At 48.7% G+C, this 22,479-nt stretch overlaps 1 protein-coding gene across 1 annotated transcript in view; it reads right to left on the bottom strand.

Annotated features, from left to right (window-relative positions):
* The window catches only part of RASSF5 (Ras association domain family member 5), a 217,567-nt gene that overhangs the window by 177,255 nt on the left and 17,833 nt on the right, over window positions 1–22,479 (bottom strand). The gene's annotated exons all lie outside the window — the stretch shown is intronic.

The raw sequence follows: 22,479 nt of genomic DNA, 5'->3' as shown, positions 1-22,479 counted from the left end.
ATCTCACAGTGCTGAAGTGTCTTTATATACATCGCCCTTATAATGCAAAACAGTAGATCATGTAGGGTTAATATGTTAACGGTCACCCTAAATTAAAGAAGTTGCTCTATGGGGTACTTTACACGCTGCGACATCGCTAGCATTTGCTGGCAATGCCGAGCGCGATAGCACCCGCCCCGTCGTACGGCCGATATGTGGTGATCGCTGCCGTAGCAAACATTATCGCTACGGCAGCGACAATACGCACATACCTGCTCTGTGACATCGCTGTGACCGGCGAACCGCCTCCTTTCTAAGGGGGCGGTTCGTTCAGCATCACAGCGATGTCACAGCAGCGTCACTGAACCGCCGCCCAATAGGAAAGGAGGGGAGGAGATGAGCGGCAGGAACATGCCGCCCACCTCCTTCCTTCCTCCTTTTCTGGTGGACGGAGGTAAGGTGATGGTTGTTGCTCCTGCGGTGTCACATACAGTGATGTGTGGTGCCGCAGAAGCGACGAACCACATCACTACTGAGCAGAAAGCGATATTTTGTTTTAGGACGACCTCTCCATGACCACCGATTTTTCCCTCTTTTGCAATCGTCTACGGTCGCTCAGAGGAGTAACACGCTGTGATCTCGCTAACGAGGCCGGATGTGCGTCACAAACACCGTGACCCCGACGATATCTCCTTAGCGATATTGCAGCGTGTAAAGCACCATTATGTTTCAGTCTGCAAACGTCACCTGTACCTGTTCAAGAATCAAGACACTTGGTTCTCGGCTGTTTGCAAGAAGGGTGCATGACAATCTGTATATACCCTAAATGTACCTGAGACAAATGAGGTGCACCATGGGCCAGTGGCAGTGCGGGTTATTAAACAACTGTACAATGCTGGAAGGAGTCTTGGCAAAATTCCTTTAGTTTCCTTCTGACACATTTAACACATTTAAACGTAAAGAGATTATTCCAAAAGTTTATTTTAATGAATAGATCTTGTATTAATAATAAGTTCCACAATTGGAGGTGATTTAAAAAAAAATGTTCCTGCACTGAGATAATCTAATATATACGTATTTTTCGGACCATAAGACGCACTTTTTTCCCCCCAAATGTTGGGGGAAAGTGGGGGGTGCGTCTTATGGTCTGACTATAAGGCTGCGGGGAATGAGGGTGCCGCGGTGCAGCGGGTCATCGGCGGCACGAGCAGGCTGTAACAGCCTGTCGTGACCACGTGGGCCCGCTCATTACATATGCACGCCCATCCTCCCGCCCATTATCTCTCAGCGAAACCGGCGCTGACAGGTGGGCGGGGTGCGTGCACAATTAGCAGCCGGCCGTGATCACCCCTGGCAACTACAGCCTGGAGTGATCATGTGCTGCTGTATTCACTGCCCCCCGTGAATCATTATCAGCGCGGGGTGCAGTGAATCAATGTACTCACCTGTCACCGTGTGTGGAGCCGCCCCCCTGCAGCATCGCGTCTTTCTGTCTGTGCCGGCGGTCAGCTGATCTGGACACTAGCGGTGCGCACCGCGATGACGTCATCGCGGTGCGCGTCGCTAGTATCCACCAGAATCGATCAGCTTACCGCCGGCACAGACAGGAAGACGCGATGCTGCAGACACCGGTGACGGCTCCACACAGCGGCGCTGCAGCTGAGACAGAGATCGGTGCTTCAGGGAGTGAGGAAGGGTAAGTATAAACGTTTATTTTTTTTTTCCTGTGCCACAGGATACACGCCATTTACCAGGATGGATGGGGGCATTTCATGAGCAGGATGGATGGGGGCATTTCATGAGCAGGATGGATGGGGGCATTTCATGAGCAGGATGGATGGGGGCATTTCATGAGCAGGATGGATGGGGGCATTTCATGAGCAGGATGGATGGGGGCATATCTTGAGCAGGATGGATGGGGGCATATCATGAGCAGGATGGATGGGGGCATATCATGAGCAGGATGGATGGGGGCATATCATGAGCAGGATGGATGGGGGGTATATTATTAGCAGGATGGGGGGTATATGAGCAGGATCATATACAAGGCAGGAAGATCCTTATCAGAATGGGGTACCTTAGTAGAGAATTTGGGGACATTACCCCCATAACAGTGTCAGCAGCAGATCCTCGCTCCATAACAGTGTGTCATGACCATATTTTTGGTTAAAATTTCATTTTCCTATTTTCCTCCTATAAAACCAGGGTGCGTCTTATGGTCAGGTGCGTCTTATAGTCCGAAAAATGCGGTATGTGCTCCTACTACGCAGGGCTGCCACTAGGAATTTCAGGACCCCATGCTGGCAAAATTTTCAGGCCCCCTTGAGTCTCCGCCCAGGCTCCACCTCAGCTTTGCCTCCACACTTCAAACCTCCCACTGTCTCCGCGCCACTCTTGGAAATATGTGTGTATAGATATATGTAATAATAATATTAATAAAATATATATATATTCGTATATATACACACAGTCATGGCCAAGTGTTATGTTAGCACCCTTGAAGTTGTTCCAGAAAATAAAGTATTTGCCTCAGAAAATTAATAATATACCCCCTGCATCGCCCCTCTCCATAATATCTCTACACACTACCCTATGTATAATATCCGCCCACACACTGCCCCTCTGTATAATAAACCCCCACACAATGCCCCTCTGTATATCTCTCCCACACACACTGCTGTTCTGTATAATATACCCCCACACACTGCTTCTCTGTATAATATCCACCCCACACACACTGTTCCTCTGTATAGTATCCCCAACACACACTGCTCTTCTGTATAACACACACACACACACACACACACTGGTCTGTATAATATCCCCACACACACTGCCCCTCTGTGTAATATCCCCCACATACACTGCCCCTCTGTATAATATCCCCCCACACACTGCCTCTCTGTATAATAAACCCCCACATACTGCCCCTCAGTATATCTCTCCCACACACACTGCTCTTCTGAATAATATCCCCCACATACTGCTTCTCTGTACAATATCCCCCACACACACTGCTCTTCTGTATATCACACACACACTGCTCTCCTGTATAATATTCCCCACACACAAATTGCCCCTATGTGTATTATCCCCCCATACACAGTGCCCCTCTGTGTAATATATCCCTCAAGTATGCTGCCCCTTTTGTATACTATCCCCCAAACAAGCTGCCCCTCTTTATATATATATATATATACACCCTCTCCCACACATACTGCCCCTTTGTATATCGCCCTCATACACTACCCCTCTGTATACTACCCCCCCCCCCCACACACACACTGCCTCTCTGTATAATATCATCCTGGTATACAGTACAGACCAAAAGTTTGGACACACCTTCTCATTCAAAGAGTTTTCTTTATTTTCAGGACTCTGAAAATTCTAGATTCACATTGAAGGCATCAAAACATGTGGAATGAAATACTTAAAAAAGTGTTAAACAACTGAAAATATGTCTTATATTCTAGGTTCTTCAAAGCAGCCACCTTTTGCTTTCATTACTACTTTGCATACTCTTGGCATTCCCTTGATGAGCTTCAAGAGGTAGTCACCGGAAATGGTTTTACAACAGTCTTGAAGGAGTACCCAGAGATGCTTAGCACTTGTTGGCCCTTTTGCCTTCACTCTGCGGTCCAGGTCACCCCAAACCATCTCAATTGGGTTCAGGTCTGGTGACTGTGGAGACCAGGTGATCTGGTGTAGCACCCCATCGCTCTCCTTCTTAGTCAAATAGCCCTTACACAGCCTGGAGGTGTGTTTGGGGTCATTGTCCTGTTGAAAAATAAATGATGGTCCAACTAAACACAAACCAGATGGAATAGCACGCCGCTGCAAGATGCTGTGGTAGGCATGCTGGTTCAGTATGCCTTTAATTTTGAATAAGTCCCCAACAGTGTCACCAGCAAAGTACCCCCACACCATCACACCTCTTCCTCCATGCTTCACGGTGGGAACCAGCCATGTAGAGTCCATACGTTCACCTTTTCTACAAAGACACGGTGGTTGAATCCAAAGATCTCAAATTTGGACTCATCAGACCAAAGCACAGATTTCCACTGGTCTAATGTCCATTCCTTGTGTTCTTTAGCCCAAACAAGTCTTTTCTGCTTGTTGCCTGTCCTTAGCAGTGGTTTCCTAGCAGCTATTTTACCATGAAGGCCTGCTGCACAAAGTCTCCTCTTAACAGTTGTTCTAGAGATGAGAAGGTGTGTCCAAACGTTTGGTCTGTACTGTATATGTCCCCATCCTGGTATATATATCCCCATCCTGGGCACCATTGCAATAATCACGACTCCTCAGCTTATTCTAGAGGCTAGCTCCTTCCAAAGTGGTCAGTATAAGAATGAGAGTCTATAACCGACATTAGATGGTAAGACATGTGACTTTATATAGTGAAGGGGAGTGGTCACAAAAGAGCCGCACCTAAAATTAAAACTATAAAGAACAGCCAGATAGAAAAGAGTCCTTAACCCTTGCAGCACTATAAGAAAGTAGATACATTCAAATACCAGTTGTAACCTGCGAACAATAAGGCATTGTGACCTTCTGGTCCCAGACTTTCCAGACGTCTCCACAGAGCGGGACACATTCATGACAATTATACTATGTATAGAGGCTATGGGCCATTATACTGTGTAAAAGGGGTTATATGACCATCTTATGGTGTATAGGGGGCTATGTAGCCATAATGTGTATGGAGGAGTATGGAGCCATCATACTGTACAGTATATAAAATGGCTGTGGAACCATCAAACTTTGTATAAAGGGCTGTGGGGTGATAATAATGTGTATAGGGGGGTGGGAGGCACTCATACTGCATATAGAAAGGTTGAAGGGCCATCTATTGGGACTACATACATACTGCATCATACTGTGTAGGGAAGTCTTTGGAGGACATCATTCTGTATAAGACATTATACTTTGCTGGTGTAATAATAATGTGCTTGTGAGGTTACTGTGGGGGAAATTCACTATGAGGGTATCTGCCACAATCTTATCTGGAATAAGAAGGTCACAGTGATTAGCAGATCATAGGTTTTCTTTAACATGAATAGAGTGGATTTACCTTCATTTGGTGTTGAATGAGTTAAAAGTTCCTTTTTTTATCCTGCTGGAAGTCCATATAGTTCTTACCTCAGGTGCTGCACCTGGCTTCCACTCCCTTTCATTATTTAAACTCACTTCTTACTCTCCTATATGCCAGTGATAGTTCTTCTATGCTGACCTACCAGTTGAAGTTGTCCATATGGAAGCTGTGAAGCTTTGTTTGTTGTTTTCTTCCCACTTGTTTTTCTCTCTTTTGTTGTCTTATTGTAGAAATAAGACTAGTGCCTTGCTGCCAAGCTCACTAGCCAGTGCTAGCCCAGGGTTATCCAGAGCTTAGGCATGTGATCACACACCGGCTGAAGGACCCATTTAGGAACAATAGGGAGTGCAGAGTTCAGTTTCACTTGAGTGTTTAGGGGGTCATCCATTCACCCTCTGCCTATCATCAGGGTCCCATTTGTACCCTTTTTTGCACCCTGGTTTCTTCCCTTCCTTTGTGTCACATGCTGGATGTCATTCTGCCCTGGTGTGGCATTGTTACTGGCCCATTTTTTTCCAATATTCAAATATCGATCTAGTCATGGGTCTTGCAAAACAGATGCAGAGTTTGTCTCTGTAAATGATGGGTCTCTGGTCACTGGTTTTGCAGCAGCAGCAGCAGCAGCAGCAGTCTGCAGGTCTGGTGTTATCAGCTGTCAGTCAGACATCCAGAACCTAAAGTGGCCCTCCCAGACAGGTTTTCTGGGAGAAGGCAACAATTTAGTGTGGTGTTCAGAGAAGCTTGTAAACTCTGTATCAGGCTTCGTCCTTATTCCTCAGGGAGTGAGGAACAGTGAATGGGGATTGTTGTCTCATTACTTCAGTTGGATCCCCAGTCCTGGGCCTTTATCCTTATAACTAATTCTTAGTCCCTTCAGTTGGTAAACATGTTTATTGTGGCCCTGGGCCTCATTTATTATGATCCGGACCAGATCTCCCTTGGTGAGTCCAAGATGCATAGGCTTCAACAGGGGGATCAGTCAGCTGAGAATTTTTGTTCAGAGTTTCACAGATGGACAACTAACAGTTGAAATGACCCTGCCCTTAAAAGCTATTTTTGTCAGGGCCTGTCTGAAAGGTTAAAAGATGCTTGGGTTATGTACCAAACTTCTGAGTTTTTAGAAGCCGATAAGGCTGTAGCCATCCAGATTGATAGTTGCCTCAGGGATAAACCTGTGTTGACCCCTCCTCCAGTAGAACTCCCTAGGAGTGAAAGCTTGCCCGTGGATCTGCATGAACCAATGCAGTTAGGTGTTCTCTCCTCAGTCTGGGCCTCCTACGATTTGCCGTAAGACACTGTTTGTTTCTTTTGCAGTCAAAGGGTTAATTTAATTGGTGCCTGTCCTTCTGTCTTAAACTGAAGAAATGTCAGAAAAACTTTTGACTACAGGTTGTTTGGAGGATTAAAATTTGGGCTTATATATCTCCTCCACGTGTGCATCTCAGTTTGCCTTACCTGCAGAGGTTGTCATAGCTATGAAAACTGGAATAATTTCTGTTCTTTTGGCCAGTGGAGCGGAGGATAATATGGTGGATGCTCAGTTTGCTCATACGCATGTGTGGCGCCACTGCAGCTTCAGGCGCCACAGGGTACTGCATCTCACTTGAGGTGCAGTATTGATCTCGGATATGGAGGCGGTCGTCACCGGTAAACAACTAATAACACACTCAACCAACACATAAAATGTGAGCTCTTCCACTGGGACTGAGCTAGGGTAGGTGCTGGGGTGGCCATCATGAGGTATGGGACCTCTTGCCTACTAGTTCAGGAACCCGGGAGGTGGGGCACCAACAGGGGTAGTTAGGAGCTATCTCACACAATAGCCAGTCTGTTCCGGGTGCAGCAAGCACCAGGTCGCACTCAGGAGAAGATTAGCAGAGACACGGACAGCTTGCAGCCCTGTTGTTAATGTCATCCGAGTGGGTGCTTGTGTGGAGCTCCCTCTGGTGGCCAGGAATGGTAATGAAGCTGAGTCTGAATTTGTGACTCAAACAGGTGATGGAATTAATTAAAAATCCATGAAGTCATATTGCAGATCAGCCTACTGTATTTAGGAGAGCATTTTCTGCCTGACAGCCGCCAGTGATAAATGTTTCCTGCTACTTCTGAAGATGTCTGGGAGTTGTCCCATCAGTTTCCCCCATTTATTCTGTGCCTGAATCCACTCCAGATAAGTTTATTCAGTTCTGTGCTTAATTGCTGGAATTACACTTTAGGATGTTTCTGCTTATTCCATTTTGGTCTGTGGTTTGGTTTCTTATTTGTGAGCATCTGTCTCTCTGCTTTTATGAGCAGGGAAGTTCCTCCAGCCAGAAAGGGAGCTTGCTCCCTGTTCATGTTTGGATTATTTGCACTTTAGAATATTATTTGTTCTGTGATTTTGTTTCTTCCCATTATATCTGCAGTTTTGTTTAAAGTGTCTGGCACAAGAGTACCTGATATAGTGGGGGAGAGACCGTGTGGTCTCAGATCTTTTTTTCTATCAGGAGTTTGGTATTTTTTGCAGTGCTTTTTGCTGGCCTCAATCAGTTATCTTTCCTGTCCTGTTGTATCTAGTAAGCCGAGCCTCACCTTTGCTAATCTATATTTTCTGTGTATTGTGTTTTCTTACATCACCATCGTTTACATATTGGGGGCTTGCTATTTCTTTGGGGACTGCTCGGAGGCACGTTATCTTTCTATCTTTGAGGTGTAGTAAGTTTCTCTGGCAGTGACGAGGTGTCTAGTTGTGTTAGGAACATCCCACTGCTACTTCTAGTGTTGTCCGATAGATAGGAGATTGCGGTCAGCTTAGTTTCCAACTACTCTTGTGGGTTTGTTTTTTCCTAATGAGATTTTTTGTGATCGTCCACGATTATCAGTTCATAACAGGGCCCGTGTTCTGGAGCTGGAAGCCCAACCCGTGTCCTTAGGAAAGAAGGGGAATCCCAGGGTTCGCGGGGAGTGCAGAAGGCACCCGTGACCCATTCCATGGCCCAGGAGCTGGGGGTAGAGGGAAACCGTCGAAAGGAGACGCACAGAAGGAAACACCGGCCTCGACCTTCGAAGTATCCGGGATCGGCTAAAGCCCATCACAGTGTAGCTCATAGCAGTGTGCTTCCAGTGAGTAAAGAACTTGAACTGCACCCTCTGTGTTGTCCCGTTACTGCCGGTGCTTCCAACATCGCGTCCCTTCACCTTAGGTGACTACCACTCCTATCATCCACCCAGCTGCCAAGCTCTACCTGTGGAGAGCTTCAACACCCGAGCTGCGTTACCATCCGCCCCAGAAGAGATAGACCCTCCGCAGCGGCGGCTAATAACTGGCCGCACACCACAGGTGGCATCATGAACAACTACCCTCATCGTCCCCATCCCCATTCTTTATTGACACCGCCAGGGTCATGGAACCGGCAAGGCCACCGCAGCGACCCAGGAGAAGAACCGCGGCCCAGTGATGGGTAAACTCAGACCCCATGGGTGCGTCACATGGTCTCTCTTGTAGTATTCTGGTGAAGCCTGACTCCATATGTGCTATTGACTCTGCGCCTCTTGGTCAGGGGTGCTTTACGCAAATTGTGCATAACTTAAACATTCACATAGGCCCCCTTTACATTGAACTTATTTCCTGTCCTGTTCTTGAAGGTCTTACTACAACTATAGTACTGGGTCTCCTCCTGTCTGGATAGGCATAATCCGATAGTTGATTGGCAGTTCAGGGAGATAGCTGGAGGGATTTCTTTAAGAACAACTCTGAGTATTCTGCTCTCTACGATCTCCACTGGAACCTTATCCTCTTTTCAGTCTGGTTTTGAGGATGCATTTTAAGAAAAAGGGTGTCAAGATTTGCCCTCCCATTGTGCATATTATTGCCCCCTTAATCTAGACAAAAATTGATGGCACTTCCAATCATGAAGTATGAACAGGTGTATAACTGAACATTACATAAAATGACAAAAAAAGATAGTTGCACTCTGAAATGCTAAAGCATGCAAATTCTGAATGTAAGAATATAGACATCCATTACTACAAAAGGAAATCCAAGAAAAAAGTAAGATATTTAGCATAAAAAAATGGCCATTTATATATCTGCCCAGTAGCCACGTCAAGGCATATCTCATAATACTAGGGGGTATGATTGCCTGTTAACGTGCTCCCTGGAACAAAACTACTCAAAGCCAAAATATACACTCTTTCTGGCCATGAAAGGCAGGCTATAAAAGACTATATCACCAAAAGGACATATTTGACCCTCTACTGCTCCCAAGGCTGCAGGGTTCTTCTTTGTTTAGAAAAAAAGATGGAAGCTTGTGTCATTGTTTAGACTTTTATGAGTTAAATCAGATTACCACCCTGAACCTTTACCCCCTCCTGTTCATTCCTGATTTATTTAATCAAATTGTTGGTAGACAGATATTAAACATATAAAGGACTAGTAAATTGCATGCTAAACTCGAAAAATATCTATTTGCCGTGCAGGAGGTGAAATTTTTGGGGTACCTGGTGTCATTTTCAGGTTTTCAGATGAACCTTGGTAAGGTGCATGCTGCACTAGAATGGGATCTTCCGGAAAATCTGAAAGCTTTACAACACTTTCTTGGGTTTGCCATTTACTGCAGAAAGTTTATCCAGAACTTTTCCTCGATTGTCAAACCTCTCACAGACTTGACTTAAAAGGGTACAGATTTTGCTAATTGATTTGACCGTGTTCATCAGGCATTTATCTCTGTGAAGGGATGTTTCACCATGGCATCAGTACTCGGCCATTTATTATTGAGGTTGTTGCGTCCGAGGTAGGGGTCGAGGGTCATAGTGTCCTCTCCTGTCAAGTGGCATCCATATGCGTTTTTTCTCAAAAAAAATTATCGGTTGCTGAAAGAAACTATGATATTTGCAATAGGCAACTTTTGGCTATTAAGCTAAATTTTGAGGAGTGTCGGCACTTTTAGAAGGGAGCAGATCACCCTGTTACGGTGATTACCGATCAAAAAAATCTGTTGTATCTAGAATTTGCTAAATGTCAAGCTCGGTGGTCTTTATTTTTCACTAAGTTTAATTTCTTAGTCATTTACTTTCCTACGAGTGACAGGGCCAAGGTCAGGTACATTCTTACATACTGGGCCCAGGACAGGGGAACATTATTACATACAGGGCCAGGATAGGGACATTATTACATACAGGGCCCAGAACAGGCATATTATTAAAGGTCGGACATATTATTGCATATAGGACCGGTACAGAGACATTATTACATACAGGGCTCAGGATGAGAAAAATTATTACATTAAGGGGCCAAGGCGGAGACATTGTTACAGGACGGATGACATTGTTACAAACAGGGCCTAGGATAGGAACATTATTACAGAATGAGGGACATTATACATACAGGGTCCAGAACAGGCATATTTTTAAAGGGCGAGCATATTATTACATACAGGGCACAGGTTGCGAACATTGTTATATACAGGGCCTAAGACAGGGACATTATTACATACAGGGCCAGGATAGGGACATTATTACATACATGACACTGAACAGGGACATTATTAAAGGACAGACAGATTATTACATACAGGGTCCAGGATGAGAACATAGTTACATACAAGTCCTAGGATGGGAACATTATTACTGAACGAGGGACATTATTACATACAGGACCCAGAAAGGGGATATTATTACATTCAAGGCCCAGGATGGGGGATATTATTACATAGGGGCCCAGGACGGGGTACATAATTACATACAGGACACAGGACAAGGACATTATTACATACAGGGTCAGGACCGGAACTTTGTTACAGGGGCAATATTACATTAGATTGTGAGTCCCAATGTGGACAGTGATGATAATGTCTGTTTCTGTATCTATGTAGCATGCTTAGTTCTGTTCCTGAACATATATTAATTTTGGGTGTGTTCCTGTACCTATGTAGTAAGCTTGGTGCAGTTGCCATATCTATTGTGACGTATCAGTTGTGCGGCATCACCTTTCTCAGGGTATAAGGTATGGAACAGTCTGCGTCCAACACACGATTAGAATTCTGGAAGCAACAATGCATTTAAAGTGATATCTGTGTCAGTTTTAGTTCACTGGTTGCACAGCACAAAAAAACAAGCCATAAGCACAAAAGCCCTAGCCTTAACCAGCCACTAACTAAACAATAAAAAACCCTGACTACTCAGACATGGCTGAGCTAGTCCCAGTCTAGTCACACAAGACAAATGTTGTCATTAGCAAACAGGGATACTTGTAGTTATGTTAAGCATATGGCCTGTGTAGCCTTCTCTCAGAGAGATATGGCTTGTTTTCCTACCCATACTGAGAAGCGAAGGTGAAAACAGCCTAGTTATATATGTACAGCTAGCCAGGTGTACTTCATCATGATCTATAGTGCAAGGATTTAACTGTCCTACCTGGTTTTCCTCAGCATGTAGCATGAATATGGAAGACACATACTGTAGACTCCTTCAATAACTTCTCCATGTAATATACTACATTCTCCCCCCTTACGAAAGCTTATCGAGTTGAGCACTGTAGTTCATCAGACCATGAGTACATGACAACCCACCAACATTCCCCCGGAGGCCCTGTGCTGAGCTATTTACCTAAAACGTAAGGGGGCTGTAAAGCATCGTGTCACCCTAGTATTCTTTTCCCACTTAGTTTGCATCCACTTTAGTGTTGCATGGTCAAGGGCAACGTAAAACTCTCTCCTTAGCCAATAGTACCTGAGAGAGTCAAGAGCCCACTTAATAGCCCAGGCCACTTTTTCCACGACTGCATTTTTCTTGTCATGATTATTTATTTTACAGGTGATATATAACACAGGGTGCTCTTCCCCATCAGTTACTTGTGACAAAACTTCCCCTACCCCATGGTCTGAGGCCTCAGTTTGCACAGTAAAGTGCTCTTGAAAATCTGCACATACTAACACTGGTTGGGAACATAGAGCTTGTTTCAGGGACTGTAATGCTTTTTGATCCTCTGGTGTCCATTTAACCATTACAGAATGCTTCCCTTTTGTGAGAGCGGTAATAGGAGTTACAATAGATGCAAAATTGGGAATAACCCTTCTGTAATACCCTGCAATCCCCCGAAACACCCGTACCTGTTTTTTAAGGGGTCTAGGTCAGCTCTGTATAGTTTCAGTTTTGGTTAACTGAAGTTTAATTAGGCCTCGGCCAATAATGTACCACGGATACTTGGCTTCTTCTAAGCCAAGGGCACATTTCTTGGAGCTCGCTGTTAACCCTGCCTGCCTTAGGTCCACCTCAGCTTATACTTTGTTGATATATAGTGGAGAATGTGAGTCACATCATCCAGATATACTGAAGCATACTGCGTATGGGCCGTTAACATTATGTCCACCATATGCTGAAACATTCTCGGGGCCCCATGGAGGCAAAAAGGCAACTGGGTGTACTGATCGTGACCTTTGGGTGCAGAAAAAGCAATATTTTCCTTGGCACTATCTGGCAATGGAATTGCCAGTATCCCTTAGTTAAATCCAATGCTGTTATATATTGAGCATTACCCAGCTTATAAATAAGCTCATGTAATCAAGGCATTGGGTAGGCATTGAATATCAAGACCAAGTTTACCTGGCGATGTAAACTATTCGCACCAGTGATACTGTAGCACCCAGGGAATGGGATACTTGGTCCCGGGCAAACTCTGCATATAGGGAATGTCACTTCTGGTGGCCGCTGCCCCTTTCCGTGCCCTGGGCCCCTTTTGTAAATGGGGTGTATTTACAGGAGATGAAAGTTATTGTCATGTGACGCCACCTGCGGGTTGCAGTTAAGGATGGGAAACGCCGCTGCCTCATGTGGGTACTTCCAGAGCTGATGGTAAAACGGCAGCTGTGGTGTTGGGCCCTCCGCAGGTAGGGCAGTGTCTGGGAGCTGTGAGAGTGCAGAATGATGGAGACCAAACCAAATTGACTTTAACAGTCTCTACTCACATGGACCCTCGGTAGGCTGGTTCCAGTCCCAGTATCAGTGCCAATGTAGTGACCCAGGTTGCTCTGTCCTCAGCACTCTCGTTAGTTGAGTCCTCGTAGCTTGAAGCGTTTGGGGGCCCCGAATATCCCTTTTAGGGTACAGTCTCCTTCTCTGTACGGTGGGCAGCGCGGACCCTGCAGGGAGGTAAGTGTCCAAACCCCGATCCTAGTTTGCTGCTGATGCCCCTGAATTATTTGGTTCGGTGAAGTCCGTAAAGGTTTCCACACTATGCAGGTATTTATCAAACCAAGAACTAACAGAGTTAAATAGATGGGTAGAGTGCTCAAAAAGGGACTAACATGTAATCTCAACCCTATTTTAAAATGTGCAATTTTTATTAATATTCATTAACCCCTTCACGACCGGCCGATTTTTCGCTTTCCGTTTTTTTTTTTCGCCATTCTTTTTCTGAGAGACGTAACTTTTTTATTTTTCAGTCAATATGGTCATGTGAGGGCTCATTTTTTGCGGAACGAGCTGTACTTTTAAATGAAACCATCAGTTTTACCATATTGTGCACTAGAAAATGGCAAAAAAATTCCAAATGCTGAAAAATTGCAAAAAAAGTGCGATAGCACTATGGTTTTTGAGATATTTTATTCACTGTGTTCACTATGTGGTAAAACTGATGTGTGGGTGTGATGCCTCAGGTCAGTGCGAGTTCGTAGACACCAAACATGTATAGGTTTACTTTTATATAAGGGGTTAAAAAAAAATCGGAAGTTTGTCCGAAAAAAGTGGCGCACGTTTTACGTCATATTCTGTGACCCGTAGCGTTCTCATTTTTCGGGATCTTAGGCTCAATGACGGCTTATTTTTTGCGTCTCGAGCTGACGTTTTTAACGGTACCATTTTTGCGCAGATGCTACGTTTTGATCGCCTCTTATTGCATTTTGCGCAAAAGTTGTGGCAACAAAAAAACGTCGTTTTGGCGTTTGGAATTTTTTTGCCGCTACGCCGTTTACTGATCAGATTAATTGATTTTATATTTTGATAGATCGGGCGTTTCTGAACGCGGCGATACCAAATGTGTGTATATTTTTTATTTTTTTTACCCTTTAATTTTCAATGGGGCGAATGGGGGGTGATTTGAACTTTTAGGTTTTTTTGTTTTTTTTTTAATTTTTTAAAACTTATTTTTTAACTTTTTTTTTTTATTTTACTAGTCCCCCTAGGGGGCTATTGTGATCAGCATTCCGATCGCTCTGCAGTATCTGCTGATCACAGCTGCAAGGCTGTAAACAGCAGATACGCTGTCTTTCTCTTTTGCTGTGCCCCGGGCACAGCGAAAGTGAAACCAAGTCAGGTGTAGTACAGGAGTCATCACATGACCCTGTGCTACCATGACAACTATCGGGAGTCACGTGATTGCGTCACGTGACTTCCGGTATCGGGCGGTAAGGAAAATATTACCGCAATCGCGCTTATAATGGCGCTGTCATGTATTGACAGCGCCATATAAGGGGTTAATCGGCACGAGCAGATAACGATTCTGCTCGTGCCTAGCAGGCACACATCTCAGCTGTGAAAATCAGCTGAGATGTGCGCCGATCGCGGCATGCTGCCGCCGGAGGACCGCGGGCAGTAACATTATGTCATTTAGGACGTAATTTTACGGCCCGCGGTCGTTAAGGGGTTAAAATGTACCCACAAACAGACACACAAACATAAATGAGAATGGATCACGATATCCTTGTAAATAACCAAGGAATTTTATATACACACTCACTTTAGGAAAAGGAAGGGAAACTAATATAGCCCTATAAGGGTAGTGTATCCCTACCTAATAACGGAGGGTATGACACCATAAGTTACCGGGCGCCCCCGTTCCACGTCAGCTCTCCCTCTCCCTGACCCTGATATAGGGATGGGATGGAAAGCCCTATAGTGGTGCTTGCACAGTACAATATATATGAGTTCCCAAATGGTAATACTCTTCCCTGTATTGTTTTCCTTAGATCAAGAAGGTATTAATTTACTGATCTACAACCAGGAATTCCTATATATGATACTAGCACTGTACAAGACGTATAGACTTCTATTCCTAATAAATTATCTTTATGCAAGGTAGTGATCCATAAGAGTTATTTACAACCACATATGTTACAGGGTGGTATACCCCACAAGTATATTACAGTCACCTAGAGTCATATCACAAGGGGCTCAGATAATCTCCCCATTATATCCCAGGAGCTGAAAGAAAAATGGGATACAGACACCCCTGCAAATTACTGCAAAATAGAAAAGGTTGCTCCAATCATATTCTATATAATATAGTATAACAGGGAGAAAAGATGAATTACTTCCCTGAGAAGCAGGAATCCAGGCCTGCCAGGCCTCAACGCGTTTCTCCTCTCCCTTTTGAGGTTCATCAGGAGGCTAAGGGGAGACGGCAGCAGGTCCTGTTCAATAACAATCCATGGCTGTATGTTTGTGTGTCTGTTTGTGGGTACATTTTAATGAATATTAATAAAAATTGCACATTTTAAAATAGGGTTGAGATTACATGTTAGTCCCTATTTATCAAACCATTTAAAACTTGACATTTGAACTAGGGCCCTGTGCCCCGTTCGTGCTCCAGTCCCAGCGGTATCTCCGTTACCCGTCCTGGCGACCTCTCTCCCGTGCCCCAGGGTCCCCGTTACACAGACCCAGTGTCGGCACTTCTGCACATTTCAACATACGCCATCAGACTTTCACTGACTCAGATTCAGACTTGCTAACTCCTCCCACCAAACTGGCAAAACCCTTCTGTTAACCCTTTATGCCCGATGTGGAGAGTTCACTAGGATTTAATTCGTGTTTTGGTGGTCAATGGCACTGTTACTCCAGGTCCCAGGGGATAGGTCCTGCATCCCCAAAAGGATTCAGTTCCTTGTAGTGCCCTGATGTTCTCAGGGGCGCTACATTCCCACTTGGTTAAACACAGCACGTCCCTGGGATGTAGCAAGATAGAGTTTTAATGTTGTTTGTCTTTTGTTTGTTTTTTTAGGAAAAAGATGCATAAATATAACAGTCTTCCCATGCAGGGGAGGTAATACACTTCAACGGTACTGTGACGCCCTGGGCAAGCCAGGGGTCACAGGTCATCACACCACCACACCCTACACCCCAGTTAGGAACACCCAAGCTACCAAAATCCTTTTTGCCTTGCTCCAAGGGCGGATGTTCACACCAGGGGGTGGGCCAGGCGGTTGGCTCCGCCCACCGAGGAGTACACAGCCCTGGAGGCGGGAGGAACCAGGCAGTCAAGCTAGGGAAGTGAAAGGGAGAAGAAGGGAGATAGAGTTTGGAGGAGGAAGTGGAAGGAGTAAACAGTGGAGTTCAAGTTAGAGTTGAAAGTAGAAGGAAGTAGTAGTGGAGCTAAAGAGAGAAGCTGAAGTGACAGTAGTAAAGCCTGAAGCTGGTCCGGGTGTGTTTCCCCCGGACTGAGAGACAGCAAGGTCAGCAGACGGCGGTGATAGTCTGCAGGGGTGACTGCTCGGAGGTTGCTGGAAGGACCGCGGACGGGTAGTGGCCCGGCGGTCTGGAGCAGTATACGAAGAACAGTCAGCACCAGGGCAGGGGCCTTTCGGATCCCGGCAAGGCTAGGAGTCGCCATAATTTGCCAAATCCGTCAGTGAAGGGGACGTCTGTCTCCAAACAACCAAGTCCCGATTGAAGGCAACAGTCCAACCGTAACGGAGAGACACCGCCACCGCCAGGGCACCAGTTTCTCAGGGCCAGCGCCTGCGGGCAAAGTAGGGCTCCTCCGGCCCATATCCAAGCCGGGGAGCGGGTTACCGGTGGGAACCCATCGCAACCATCATCAACTTAGGTGCAGGACAGAGGGACCGTCACCGTCACCTACTGGGGAAAGCAAGTGCAGCCGTCCGTGGGAACCGTCTTTCCAGCCGTGTGTTTTACTGAAAACTGTGTCAACGTCTCAGGCTGAGTGAGTACCACAGTGCCGCAAGGCACAGCGCTGCCCCCGCGTCCCTGTGCCCACCAAGCCCTGCATCTCCCACCTCATCACTGGGCCCCGGGATCACTAACCCCTACCCACGGAGAGGCAACACAACAACTGGCTGCTCCATACCATCCTTCCCGGGATCCCCATACAGAGCAGCGGTGGTGTCAACAAATCACCACAACCGTGGGTGGCGTCACGGACAATAACCAATCCCCACACCCAAAAATCCCCTTTCACTCACGGACGAGGAGCGCCGCTAGAGTCCCCGGGATCCGGCCCATCGCTCGAGCCACCGAGCAGCAGCAGGCCGCGGCAGCCGGACCCGAGCAGTGGGAGAGCGCGGCGTCCCCTCCTCCGCCCGCGACAACTTGGCGTCACGAACAGGATCTTACCGCTCTGCCGTTGGGTAGAGGTGCGCCTTGTGACCGCCGGAGGTATCCGGCTGAAAAATTTCAGAAGTCGCCATCTTTGGCGCGAAAAGTTCCCGCTCGAGCGTCTTCTCGAGTAGCAGAGGCGCGAAGGCCAAAAACCCCACCCCAATAGAGGAGGGGCCGGAAAGAAGCTAAGGGGGACGCGATGGCGGCTGGACGCATGTGAGGTGGCTATAAAAGCAGGGACGCCAGGACCCTGTGGCCATCTTGTTGCCAGTTCCTGGAAAGCACGACTGCCGAGATGTCCGCTCCAATCAATAACAGCGAGACCCCCTCGCCCGGCATGGCGACGTGGTTGAGGGACCGGACCGTCCCGCTGAGTAATCGTCTGCAGGCTCATATGCAACTCCTCCTGGAGGAGTGGGAGACCGACATGGCGGATGTGGTGGCTGCTATGTGGAGACGCGAGGTGGAAGGGGATTTGGAGGAGCGGGTAAGCGACCCACGCCCCTGTATTCCTGAGGGATCGGCCATTGGAGCTGAGGGGCCCGGCCGGCTTCCGCTCACCCTACCTCTCTCCCCGCTACCCGTGATAGCTGCTGCCGCCCCGCCATTAGGCCCGCTACCTGCCCAACCGGTAGCGATACCCTTCCCAGCCACTCCGGCGGACCAGCAGGCTGCAGACGTCCAGGACGGCCCTGAAGTGCATCAAGGGGAACCGCTAGGACCGCGGCCCCTTAACAGCATGGTGCCAGAAGTCCCGGCAGTGACCGTGCTAGACCCTGAGCCTGGAACCGTGGCCTGGATGAAGGCCCGGGTGCTGCAATTCCACCAGCGTCAGCAGGATCAGATCTTCCGGATGATGGAGCAGTGGACCAACGAGATGGAGGAGGAGGTCCCAAGTGTGCTGCCTCTGCCGCCATTCCCAGCGGCCATCGGTGGTTTGGGGTTGAACTGCCAATGGAAGGAGAACCCCATGTACCGTTCGGTCCCTGAGTGGGCCGACCCCCTGCGGTGGTAGCCGCCTCGAGGGCAGCGGATGCCCGCTGCAGCAGTCCCCGTTGGGACCACCAGTCAGCATGTTTACAAGTTTGTTTGGAAAAAGTTGGAAAATGATAAGAAAATGATTACCGGAGCTTTATCTGATTCTACCGTGATTAAGAAAACCGGCCGTTGCTGGCACCCCGTGGGGACCGTTTAAAAAAGTATGCATAGGAACTCCTCTAGACAAGCCCGTGAACTTGCAGGGCAACCACAGACGTTAGTGGCTTGTAAATAAGTTGTTTTACCATTACCGTTTCCGCAATTGCCGCCTCCGAAGAGGCAGGTTGGAGGGAGGGCCCTCAGCAGAGCAGGCTGGGGCCCAGCCACCACAGGAACCGGTGGCTACCCTCTGGAGGGGAAGGACAGATCCCGCTCGGGTAACTTGTGCTGGCCTTGGGTCAAGGGGTGCTGCCTGGGTTTTAGGGGCAGCATCAGGGCCAGGTTGCTTGGGTGGGAGAGAGCGGAGTCCGTAACCGTAAACCGTTTGCAACGTTTAAGAAATGTGCCTCCTGTTGTGGGATGATGTTATAATTTGTATTATGTTACCGTTTTATCTTTTTATATATTTTTTAAAAAATAAAACCGGTGTTGGACGGGCAGCCCGCGGACGGTCTGCATTTTGCTAAGGGGGAATGTGACGCCCTGGGCAAGCCAGGGGTCACAGGTCATCACACCACCACACCCTACACCCCAGTTAGGAACACCCAAGCTACCAAAATCCTTGTTGCCTTCCTCCAGGGGCTGATGTCCACACCAGGGGGTGGGCCAGGCGGTTGGCTCCGCCCACCGAGGAGTACACAGCCCTGGAGGCGGGAGGAACCAGGCAGTCAAGCTAGGGAAGTGAAAGGGAGAAGAAGGGAAATAGAGTTTGGAGGAGGAAGTGGAAGGAGTAAACAGTGGAGTTCAAGTTAGAGTTGAAAGTAGCAGGAAGTAGTAGTGGAGCTAAAGAGAGAAGCTGAAGTGACAGTAGTAAAGCCTGAAGCTGGTCCGGGTGTGTGCCCCGGACTGAGAGACAGCAAGGTCAGCAGACGGTGGTGATAGTCTGCAGGGGTGACTGCTCGGAGGTTGCTGGAAGGACCGCGGACGGATAGTGGCCCGGCGGTCTGGAGCAGTATACGAAGAACAGTCAGCACCAGGGCAGGGGCCTTTCGAATCCCGGCAAGGCTAGGAGTCGCCATAATTTGCCAAATCCGTCAGTGAAGGGGACGTCTGTCTCCAAACAACCAAGTCCCGATTGAAGGCAACAGTCCAACCGTAACGGAGAGACACCGCCACCGCCAGGGCACCAGTTTCTCAGGGCCAGCGCCTGCGGGCAAAGTAGGGCTCCTCCGGCCCATATCCAAGCCGGGGAGCAGGTTACCGGTGGGAACCCATCGCAACCATCATCAACTTAGGTGCAGGACAGAGGGACCGTCACCTACTGGGGAAAGCAAGTGCAGCCGTCCGTGGGAACCGTCTTTCCAGCCGTGTGTTTTACCGAAAACTGTGTCAACGTCTCAGGCTGAGTGAGTACCACAGTGCCGCAAGGAACAGCGCTGCCCCCGCGTCCCTGCGCCCACCAAGCCCTGCATCTCCCACCTCATCACTGGGCCCCGGGATCACCAACCCCTACCCACGGAGAGGCAACACAACAACTGGCTGCTCCATACCATCCTTCCCGGGATCCCCATACAGAGCAGCGGTGGTGTCAACAAATCACCACAACCGTGGGTGGCGTCACGGACAATAACCAATCCCCACACCCAAAAATCCCCTTTCACTCACGGGCGAGGAGCGCCGCTAGAGTCCCCGGGATCCGGCCCATCGCTCGAGCCACCGAGCAGCAGCAGGCCGCAGCAGCCGCGGCAGCCGGACCCGAGCAGTGGGAAAGCGCGGCGTCCCCTCCTCCGCCCGCGACAGTACAACCCCTGAGCATCCCCCATCAACCCACCACCCAAAAAGGTCCTGGTTCCCCAAAACCCTTTTGTCCTGGAGGAAGGTCCCTGTGGTGACCAGGTCTGGGCCTTCTCTATCCCAGACCTTTCCTCCAATCTTCCTCTCCTTGGTGATGGTGGTAAAGTCTTGATCGTCACCTAGGACTACCCTGGAAGGCACACTGGGTGCAACTATATACAAAAGCACAAGTTCATGCTGGCTGCTGCCAGTCCTGCAGCCATGGTCCATTTTTTAACTGTTTAACTGCTGGGGTAGCCTGGTTCAGCTACCACAGCGTGGAGGACCTTGCAAAAGGTGGGGAATGGGAGGAACCGTCTGGGACAGGTCCTGAATCTTCTGAACATTAAGGGCATACCAGTCTCTTTCTCTGTGATGTCTGGTGTACGTGACAACGTTACCCAGGTGCAGGTCACGATCCGCATGTCCCTGTGTCAGATGGTCTAAGACGTCCCTGCGGGAAACAAAGACGCTGGCATGCATTCCTTGATGAAGCCCCACCCTTTGTGCTGGTCCCACTTATCCACGGTGCCCTGGTACCAGACCCCACGAGCACCCCAGGTATCGCAGCGCAGACTTTCTTTTTCTCTCAAGTCATGGGCTCTCACCTCTCTTCTCTTGGCAGCCTAAGCCTGCTGCTCCTGATGTAGCTGCCGGATGGTGGCTTGGCAGGCCTCCTCGTTCACGGCAGCCCTCTGTGCCGCAGCAGCCATTCCAGACTCCCCCTCAAACTTAATGCTCCCCGAACCCGGATAACCCGCATCCGGATTACCATTAGCGGACTCCAGGTCAGGCTGGTCACCGATGCTGTCTCTACTGGTCGTCGGGTCTTCCAGGGCTGTGTTCCACAGCCTAACTAGGTCCAGTCTGGTCGTGGATTGTGTCGTTGTGGCCCGGTCTGGTCTGGCAGGGGACTGTGGCGCCGCGACCCGGTGTGGGCTGGCCGTGGTGGGTGACTACGGTGTTACCGGTGGGTCAGCGGGCATGGGTGTCACTGGTTCCGCGACCGAGGGGATGAGTGGGGGTGAGGATGATGTGTGTCGCCCTGGGCAAGCCAGGGGACACAGGTCACACACCACCACACCCTACATCCCAGGTAGGAACATCTAAGCTAACCTAAAATCCTTGTTGCCTTCCTCCAGAGGCTGATGATTCACACCAGGGGGTGGGCCAGGCGGTTGGCTCCGCCCACCAAGGAGTTCACAGCTCTGGAGGCGGGAGAAACCAGGCAGATAGCTCAGGGAGGAGCAGGAGTGAGGAGCTAAGTAGAGGAGTAAACAAGTGAAGTAAAGGAAGTAAAAGTGGTAAAGGAGGAAAGCAAGAGTGGTGACAGAAAGAGAGCCTGAAGTAGTCCAGCTGTGTGCAGGACAGGTCAGCAAGGTCAGCAAGGTCAGCAACGGCGGTGACTGTCTGGAGGGGGACCGTTTGGAAGTTCCTGGAAGGACCCCGTAGGCTGTGTGCCCGGCGGTCTGGAGCAGTGTTCCGAAGGACAGTCAGCACCAGGGCAGGGGCCTCTCGGACCCCGGCAAGGCTTGGAGTCGCCATAATTTGCCGAATCCGTCAGTGAAGGGGACGTAGATTCCCCCAACAACCAAGTCCCGATTGAAGGCAACAGCCCAGCCAGTGTAAGAGAGACAACGCCACCGCCAAGGCACCAGTTTCTTAGGGCCAGCGCCTGCGGGCAAAGAGTAGAGCTCCCCCGGTCCAGCTTGAAGCCGGGGAGCGGGTTACCGGTGGGGACCCATCGCAACCAACAAGTACACAAAGGTGCAAGGAAGAGGGACATCACCGTCACCTACCGGGAGAGCAAGTGCAGCCGTCCGTGGGACCGTCTTACCAGCCGTTTGGTTTACCGTAAAAACTGTGTCAACGTCTCAGGCTGAGTGAGTACCACGGTGCCGCAAGGCACAGCGCTGCCCCCGCGTCCCTGCTCCCACCAGGCCCTGCACCTCCCAAACCATCACCGGGCCCCGGGATCACCAACCCCTACCCACGGAGGGGCAACACAACACCTGGCTGCTCCGCATTACCATCCCCGGGACCCTTGTACTGAGCAGCGGTGGTGAAATCACCACAACCGTGGGTGGCGTCACGGACAATAAACATTTCCCACACCCAACAAACCC

The sequence above is a fragment of the Anomaloglossus baeobatrachus genome, chromosome 2, assembly GCF_048569485.1.
Source record: "Anomaloglossus baeobatrachus isolate aAnoBae1 chromosome 2, aAnoBae1.hap1, whole genome shotgun sequence".
In the NCBI taxonomy this organism is placed as follows: Eukaryota; Metazoa; Chordata; class Amphibia; order Anura; family Aromobatidae; genus Anomaloglossus; species Anomaloglossus baeobatrachus.
This window is presented reverse-complemented; position numbering and strand designations above follow the sequence as displayed.